Source organism: Dryobates pubescens, chromosome 29 (genome assembly GCF_014839835.1).
Source record: "Dryobates pubescens isolate bDryPub1 chromosome 29, bDryPub1.pri, whole genome shotgun sequence".
NCBI lineage: Eukaryota > Metazoa > Chordata > Aves > Piciformes > Picidae > Dryobates > Dryobates pubescens.
The window spans coordinates 12543108-12551917 of record NC_071640.1 but is presented as its reverse complement, the minus strand read 5'-3'; the positions used below and the strand labels follow the sequence as shown (position 1 = coordinate 12551917).

General features: G+C 54.4%; 1 non-coding gene across 1 annotated transcript; it reads left to right on the top strand.

The window, feature by feature from the left end:
- Positions 1 to 3695: 3695 nt before the first annotated feature.
- TRNAT-AGU (transfer RNA threonine (anticodon AGU)) lies at positions 3696 to 3768 on the top strand. The gene has a single exon. It is a non-coding gene; the product is annotated as a tRNA-Thr (tRNA).
- The last annotated feature ends 5042 nt before the right edge of the window (positions 3769 to 8810 follow it).

The following is an 8810-nucleotide window of genomic DNA, read 5'->3' as shown; positions in this document are numbered from 1 at the left end:
ACCTCCTTTCAGGGAGTTTTGGAGAAGGTTTGGGAAGGTTTGGGAAGGTTTGGGAAGGTTTGGGAAGGGAAGGGAAGGGAAGGTTTGGGAAGGTTTGGGAAGGTTTGGGAAGGGAAGGGAAGGGAAGGTTTGGGAAGGGAAGGGAAGGGAAGGGAAGGTTTGGGAAGGGAAGGTTTGGGAAGGGAAGGGAAGGGAAGGGAAGGTTTGGGAAGGGAAGGTAAGGTTTGGGAAGGGAAGGTTTGGGAAGGGAAGGTTTGGGAAGGTTTGGGAAGGGAAGGGAAGGTTTGGGAAGGGAAGGGAAGGGAAGGGAAGGTTTGGGAAGGGAAGGGAAGGGAAGGGAAGGGAAGGTTTGGGAAGGGAAGGGAAGGGAAGGGAAGGTTTGGGAAGGGAAGGGAAGGTTTGGGAAGGGAAGGTTTGGGAAGGTTTGGGAAGGGAAGGTTTGGGAAGGTTTGGGAAGGTTTGGGAAGGTTTGGGAAGGTTTGGGAAGGGAAGGTTTGGGAAGGGAAGGGAAGGGAAGGGAAGGGAAGGGAAGGGAAGGGAAGGGAAGGGAAGGGAAGGGAAGGGAAGGGAAGAGAAGAGAAGAGAAGAGAAGAGAAGAGAAGAGAAGAGAAGAGAAGAGAAGAGAAGAGAAGAGAAGAGAAGAGAAGAGAAGAGAAGAGAAGAGAAGAGAAGAGAAGAGAAGAGAAGAGAAGAGAAGAGAAGAGAAGAGAAGAGAAGAGAAGAGAAGAGAAGGTTGGAAAAGACCTTTGAGATCACCCAGTCCAACCTCTCCCCCAACACCATCTGATCAACTAACCCATGGCACCAAGTGCCTCATCCAGGCCCCTCCTAAACACCTCCAGGGATGGGGACTCCACCACCTCCCTGGGCAGCCCAGAGCTGTGCTGTGGCCACATTCACAGACTCACAGAACCCCATCATGCTGGGGGTTGGGAGGCACCTCTGGAGAACATCCAGACCCCCTCCTGCCTCCATCCTCCTTTCAGGGAGCTGTAGAGAGCTCAGGTCTCCCCTGAGGTGGCATCCAAGTATCTCAGGCAATGTAACTTGGAGCTGCAGCAGAGTGTCGCTCAGGCAGCCCATGAGGCAGCCTCTCCAGCACCAGCAAGCCTCTCCCATCCCCACCACTTTCCATCACCAGAAGCTTTCACTTCTCACCCAAGTGCCTGCAGCATCAATAGAGGCTGAGAGTGAATTGCTGTTCACGTCAGAGCCTCTGAAAACAGCCTGCACCAAATTGTTTCCCCTGCTTCCCTCTGCCAGCCAGTGCCTCTCATGGCTCAGCCATGTGCTGCCAGGCTACCAGCCCAGCTGGGCTTGTAAGCCCCTCTCCAGGCACATGTCCTTGCATGGGAGGCTGGTTATTGTCTGCAGGGTGATTTCAGGGGTGTCCATCCTCCCCTGCCTGCCCTCTCGGGGCTGCTTTCAGCAGCATTTGTACGAAGTTGTTTGATTGCCTTCAGGCTCCTTTGTGAGTTCCCCCAGTGGCAGGCTGAGGCCCTGAACCCATGCCAGGTAATTCATCACTGCTCCTGCACTGCTGCAGCCAGAATCCTGCTCTCAGCTGGTCAGATAAAGGCCTGAGAATTGCTTTTCAGCCCAGCTAATGAGGGTTGGAGTTGTTGTACCTCTGGGGCTGATGAATGCTCTTAATTTCCCATTGCTTTGAAAAGGGAGCTATTTTCTTCCCCCCTCACACACACAAAAGCCCCAACCAGATACAAGGTGGCTCCCTCTGAGTCACCCTTCAGCCATTCACACTGCTGTGTGCTCTGTGCACATCCTCCAGCTCACTCCCTGAAGCTCAGAGTCCTCTTCAGCTGCTGCTGTATTTGTCACCCCTGCCCTGAGACTTTTCTGTCCCTGAGGGGTTTGTGCCCAAGCAGCATCTCCTACCAGACTGCAGCAGGCTGACAGTCTCCACAAATATTGCCCCAGGCTGGGCTTTGCTGCTCATCTCTGCAGGACTAGAGAATCATTAAGGCTAGAAAAGGCCTTTAAGATGGTGGAGCCCAACTGCAGCCCAGCTACATGACCTCTAAACTGCACCCTGAGGCACCTTCTGGAACACCTCCAGGGATGGGTGGAAAAATGAGCAATGCTCAGGGTGTGAGCTGCTGAATTCTTCCTCTACAGCCCCCCTTAGTCTCCAGGAGCAAACTCCAGTCCCCACAAACCCTGCTGCAACACAGAACACCAAGCACAGCACCAAGGCTGCTGGTTAAACGTGGGCCTGATGCAAAGAGCTCTTTTAACAGTGAGCCTTAGACCCTGCCCAGCCAAAGCCCTTGGTGCCAACCAGCCATCAGCCTTTGCTCTGCTGAAAACAGGGCTTGGCAAAGGCAGAGCTTGACAGGAGGGGGAAGGAGGGCAAATCTCACTGACTCACAGGCTCACCATGGCCAACCTTCTGTCCCACACCACCATGGCCACTGGAGCTTGTCCCAGAGTGCCACAGCTGCTGGTTTCATCACCTCCAGGGATGGGGACTCCACCACCTCCCTGGGCAGCCTCTGCCAATCCCTGACCACTCTGGCAGCAAAGGCATTTTTCCTAATCTCCAACCTTCCTGGCTGCAGCTTGAGGCCATTTCCTCTGGTCCTGTTCTTAGCTACTCCTGAGAAGAGTCCAGCCCCAGCCTTGCTCCAGCCTACTTTCAAGGAGTTGCAGAGAGCAATGAGATCTCCTCTCAGCCTCCTCTTAGAATAGAATAGAATAGAATAGAATAGAATTAACCAGGTTGGAAAAGACCTTTGAGACCATCCAGTCCAACCTCTCACCCAGCACCATCTGATCAACTCAACCATGGCACCAAGGGCCTCAGCCAGGCTCTGCCTAAACACCTCCAGGGATGGGGACTCCACCACCTCCCTGGGCAGCACATTCCCATGGCCAATCTCTCTTGCTGGGAAGAACTTTATCTTCACCTCCAGCTTGAACCTCCCCTGGCATAGCTTGAGACTGTGTCCTCTTGTTCTGGTGCTGCTTGCCTGGGAGACCAACCCCCACCTGGCTCCAACCTCCCTGCAGGGAGTTGCAGAGAGCAAGAAGGTCTCCCCTGAGCCTCCTCTTCTGCAGGCTAAGCAACCTCAGCTCCCTCAGCCTCTCCTCCCAGGGCTGTGCTCCAGACCCCTCCCCAGCTTTGTTGCCCTTCTCTGGACACCTTCCAGCAGCTCAACATCTTCAAGAAGGGAGTGGATGTGGCACTTGGAGCCATGGTTTACTAGTCAGGAGGTGCTGGGTGCCAGGTTGGACTTATGATCTCTGAGGTCTCTCCAACCTTATTGATTCTATGATTCTATGACTTTCAGATGCAACCAGTGGGCTATGAAGAGGTTTGTTTGGGGCTTTTTAGAAGCTTACCTTTCTTCTTCTCTAGGTTGGTGCAGCCACTAGGAAGAGGCAAAACGTCATTGCTGCAGCTTTGGAAGCTTCCCAAGCTGCTTGGCTGGGGAAAGAGGAGACCTTGAACATGATCTCTTTGCAGGGATGAGCTGAAGGAGGCTCAAACCCGGCTTTGGGCTGGCCTGGTGTGGTGCTAGTTCTGTGCCTCTGCTGTTTGGGTTGGTGCCGTTTGGAAGCAGCTGAGAAGCTGCTGCGGGCAGCGCTGCCTGGCAGTGCAGCTCCTGCCTCAGGAGTAACACAGCAAAGGCTTCTAGGAAATGTTTGCGGAGCAAAAAGCAGCCAGGCTCAGAGGCTCCATAGCTCAGGGGTTAGAGCACTGGTCTAGTAAACCAGGGGTCGTGAGTTCAAATCTCACTGGAGCCTGGGGGCTGTGTGCCCTTTGTAATCATCTCCCAGCTTTAACTTTCTCGTTTAGTGCCCAGACCCTGCTGATGTCATTTTGGGAGCATCCATCCCAGCCTGCATGAAATGCAAGCACCCTGCAGCACCTGCACCAAGCACCCTGCAGCACCTGCACCAAGCACCAGGCAAGGAGAAACACACAGAGATGGCAATGCTCAGGATTAAACCCTCAAAGGGCCTACACTGACCTCTGAGCTCTATCTCTCTCCTTTGTTGCCCAAACCTTGCTGATGTCATTTTGGGGAGCATCCATCCCAGCCTGCATGACATGCAAGCAGCCTGCAGCACCTGCACCAAGCACCAGGCAAGGAGAAACACACAGTGATGGCAATGGTCAGGATTAAACCCTCAAAGGGCCTGCACTGACTTCTGAGCTCTTTCACCTTTATTGCCTAAACCTTCCTGATGTAATTTTGGGGAGCAACCATCCCAGTCTGCATGAGATGCAAGCATCCTGCAGCACCTGCACCAAGCACCAGGCAAGGAGAAACACACAGAGATAGCATAGTTCAGGATTAAACCCTCAAGGTGACCTGCACTGACCTCTGAGCTCTATCTTTCACCTTTATTGCCCAAACCCTGCTGATGTCATTTTGGGAGCATCCATCCCAGTCTGCATGAAATGCAAGCAGCCTGCAGCACCTGCACCAAGCACCCTACAGCACCTGCACCAAGCACCAGGCAAGGAGAAACACACAGAGATAGCATAGTTCAGGATTAAAACCTCATGGTGACCTGCACTGACCTCTGAGCTTTGTCTTTCTCCTTTATTGCCCAAACCCTGCTGATGTCAATTTTGGGGAGCATCCATCCCAGTCTGTATGAAATGCAAGCACCCTGCAGCACCTGCACCAAGCACCAGGCAAGTAGAAACACACAGAGATAGCATAGTTCAGGATTAAAACCTCATGGTGACCTGCACTGACCTCTGAGCTTTGTCTTTCACCTTTATTGCCCAAACCCTGCTGGTGTCAATTTTGGGGAGCATCCATCCCAGTCTGTATGAAATGCAAGCACCCTGCAGCACCTGCACCAAGCACCAGGCAAGTAGAAACACACAGTGGTGGCAATGGTCAGGATTAAACCCTCAAAGGGCCAGCACTGACTTCTGAGCTGTATCTTTCTTCTTTATTGCCCAAATCTTCCTGATGTCATTTTTGGGGAGCATCCATCCCAGCCTGCATGAGATGCAAGCATCCTGCAGCACCTGCACCAAGCACCCTACAGCACCTGCAGCAAGCACCCTACAGCACCTGCATCAAGCAAGGAGAAACACAGAGACACAGCAATGCTCAGGATTAAACCCTCAGAAGAACACCTCAAGGTATTTTAAAAGCATAGCAGGGGGAGACAGGAAATACCCAAGGGGAGTGTAAAGTCTTCTGAACCCCCCAGAGGTGGTGAAGCTCACTGCTGAGCACATCTGGAATGGCTGCTGGGTGTTTGCAGTCAGGGCTGCTTTACCTCCTCATTCTTCAGCAGGATAATCAAATTGTGCCTCCAGAGCTCAGTAGAATAGAATAGAATGAACCAGGTTGGAAAAGACCTTTGAGACCATCAAGTCCAACCTATCACCCAGCACCATCTGATCAACTAAGCCAGGGCACCAAGTGCCTCAGCCAGGCTCTGCTTGAACACCTCCAGGGATGAGGACTCCACCACCTCCCTGGGCAGCACATTCCCATGGCCAATCTCTCTTGCTGGGAAGAGCTTTATCTTCACCTCCAGCTTGAACCTCCCCTGGCACAGCTTGAGACTGTGTCCTCTTGTTCTGGGGCTGGGTGCCTGGCAGAAGAGCCCAACCCCCACCTGGCTACAACCTCCCTGCAGGGAGTTGCAGAGAGCAAGAAGGTCTCCCCTGAGCCTCCTCTTCTGCAGGCTAAGCAACCCCAGCTCCCTCAGCCTCTCCTCCCAGGGCTGTGCCCCAGACCCCTCCCCAGCTTTGTTGCCCTTCTCTGGACACCTTCCAGCATCTCAACCTCTTTCCTAACCTGAGGAGCCCAGAGCTGGACACAGGACTCCAGGTGTGGCCTAAGCAGTGCTGAGCACAGGGCACAAGGACTTCCCTGCTCCTGCTGGCCACACTGTTCCTGATGCAGGCCAGGATGCCATTGGCCTTCTTGCCCCCGTGGGCACACTGCTGGCTCCTGTTCATCTGCTGTCCACCACTACCCCCAGGTCCCTCTCCACCTGGCTGCTCTCAGCCACTCTGCCCCCAGCCTGTAGCACTGCCTGGGGTTGCTGTGGCCAAAGTGCAGCCCCTGGCACTTGGATGTGTTCAGTCTCCTGCCCTTGGCCTCTGCCCATCTGTCCAGCCTGTCCAGGTCCCTCTGCAGAGCCTCTCCAACCCTCTAACAGATCAACTCCTGCCCCCAGCTTGCTGTCATCTGCAAGCTTACTGATGCATAACTGCAGAGCTGGCTTTAAAAGCAGCACCCATGGCTCATGGAGGAGTAGGAACATTGTTTGCCTTCAGAGTTCTGCTGGGAGGGATGGGAAGTGAGCATTGTTAAGGCAAGAGGCAAAAAGCTAGGAATGGACCCACTGCACATCCTGAGGTGAGGGAGCTGCACTGCAGGCTGATGAGCTGCCACACTCTGCCTCAGCACAGCTCCCACTGCTTTGCTCCTATTTCACATAGACTTTGACTTTGCTCCATCAGAACAGTCCAAACCAGCGATCTAAAAGGACACAGAATCATAGAATCATGGAATTGTTTGGGTTGGAGAAGGCCTCTAAGCAAATCCAGGCCAACCAGCAACCCACCCCCACCATGGGCACCAAACCATGGCCACAAGTGCCATGGCCACAGGTTTCTGGCACACCTCCAGGCATGGGGACTCCATCACCTCCCTGGGCAGCCTGTGCCTATCCCTGACCACTCTTGCAGCAAAGAATATTTCCCTCATCTCCATCCTAACCCTGCCCTGGCACAATTCCAGGCCATTGCCTCTCATATCACCTGAGGCTAAGGAGAAGAGACCAACCCCTGCCTGGCTGCAGCCTCCTCTCAGGGAGCTGCAGAGAGCAATGAGATCTCCCTCAGCCTCCTCCACTCCAGACTGAACACCCCCAGCTCCCTCAGCTGCTCCTCCCCAGCCCTGTGCTCCAGACCCTTCCCCAGCTTTGTTGCCCTTCTCTGGACCTGCTCCAGTCCCTCAATGTCCTTCTTGGAGTGAGAGGCCCAAAACTGACCCCAGGGTTCAAGCTGTGGCCTCAGCAGTGCCCAGCACAGGGGCATGACCGCTTCCCTACCTCCCTGCTGGCCACCCCATTGCTGATCCAGGCCAGGCTGCTGGTGCTCTTCTTGACCCCCTGAGTACACTGCTACCTCATCCTCTGCTGCCAACCAGCACCCCCAAGTCCTGGCCAATTGTGAAAAGGCCTTTTCCATGTGGGGAAAAGAAGTCTCAAAAGCCTAAACCCTTTTTTGCCTGGTGGAGGTGGACACTGGGTGCCAGGAGGGACAATGTGCCTTGCTCCCCTCTCTCCAGCCTGTTCCCTTGAAGCTCTCTGTTTTCCCAGAGCTGTTACAGCTTTGGGGGGGTTGATGTCTTTGCTCCACATGAGTAGTGACCTGCTGGTATTTCCTCCTTCCTTCTGTACACATCACAGTGAGGGTAAAGAAACAGAAGGCAGCAGGACTCCCATTAATCTGCAACCTAAGCAAGCAGCCCAGGCTGTTGTTGTTGTAACCCAAGGTGCTGGGAAATGGGCAGATGTCTTGCACCAGGAGAGAATTTGCCTCTAGACTGCTGTGGCTACAGCTCTGATGACCTCTCCCTCATTCCAGCTCTTCTCCTTGGTTTGCTTTCACATCACAGTGCTGAGCATGTCACAGAACCACAGGAGGGGTTGGCTTGGAAGGGATCTTAAAGATCACCCAGTGCCAGCCCCCTGCCATGGGCAGGGACACCTCCCCCCAGCCCAGCTTGCTCAGGGCCTCATCCAGCCTGGCCCTCAACACCTCCAGGCAGGAGGCAGCCACAGCCTCCCTGGGCAGCCTGTGCCAGAGTCTCCCCAGCCTCACTCTCAAGGATTTCTTCCTCCTCTCCACTCTCAGTCTCCCCTCTCCCAGCTCAAAGCCATTGTTCCTCAGCCTGGCACTCCCAGCCCTTGTCCAAAGTCCCTCCCCAGCTCTCCTGGAGCCCTTCAGGTCCTGGAAGGCTGCTCTGAGGTCTGCCTGGAACCTTCTCTTCTCCAGGCTGCACAGCCCCAACTCTCCCAGCCTGACCCCACCAAACAAGATCTTTGTGGCTCCAGCTGCCTTTCCCCCAAGGCTCATGCTTCTAGCTTTGCTGAGTCTGGCAGTGATGGAAGGGAACCTTTGAAGGGTTAAAGTCTCATTTCTGTGAAAAAATGACCAATGCTCAGGGTGTGAGCTGCTGAATTCTTCCTCTACAGCCCCCCTTAGTCTCCAGGAGTAAAATCCAGTCCCCACAAACCCTGCTGCAACACAGAACACCAAGCACAGCACCAAGGCTGCTGGTTAAACGTGGGCCTGATGCAAAGAGCTCTTTTAACAGTGAGCCTTAGACCCTGCCCAGCCAAAGCCCTTAGTGCCAACCAGCCATCAGCCTTTGCTCTGCTGAAAACAGGGCTTGGCAAAGGCAGAGCTTGACAGGAGGGGGAAGGAGGGCAAATCTCACAGACTCACAGGCTCACCATGGCCAACCTTCTGTCCCACACCACCATGGCCACTGGAGCTTGTCCCAGAGTGCCACAGCTGCTGGTTTCATCACCTCCAGGGATGGGGACTCCACCACCTCCCTGGGCAGCACATCCCAATGGCCAATCTCTCTTGCTGGCAAGAATTTCTTCCTAACCTCCAGCCTGAACCTCCCCTGGCACAGCTTGAGACTGTGTCCTCTTGTTCTGCTGCTGGGTGCCTGGGAGAAGAGACCAACCCCCACCTGGCTCCAACCTCCCTTCAGGGAGTTGCAGAGAGCAAGAAGGTCTCCCCTGAGCCTCCTCTTCTGCAGGCTAAGCAACCCCAGCTCCCT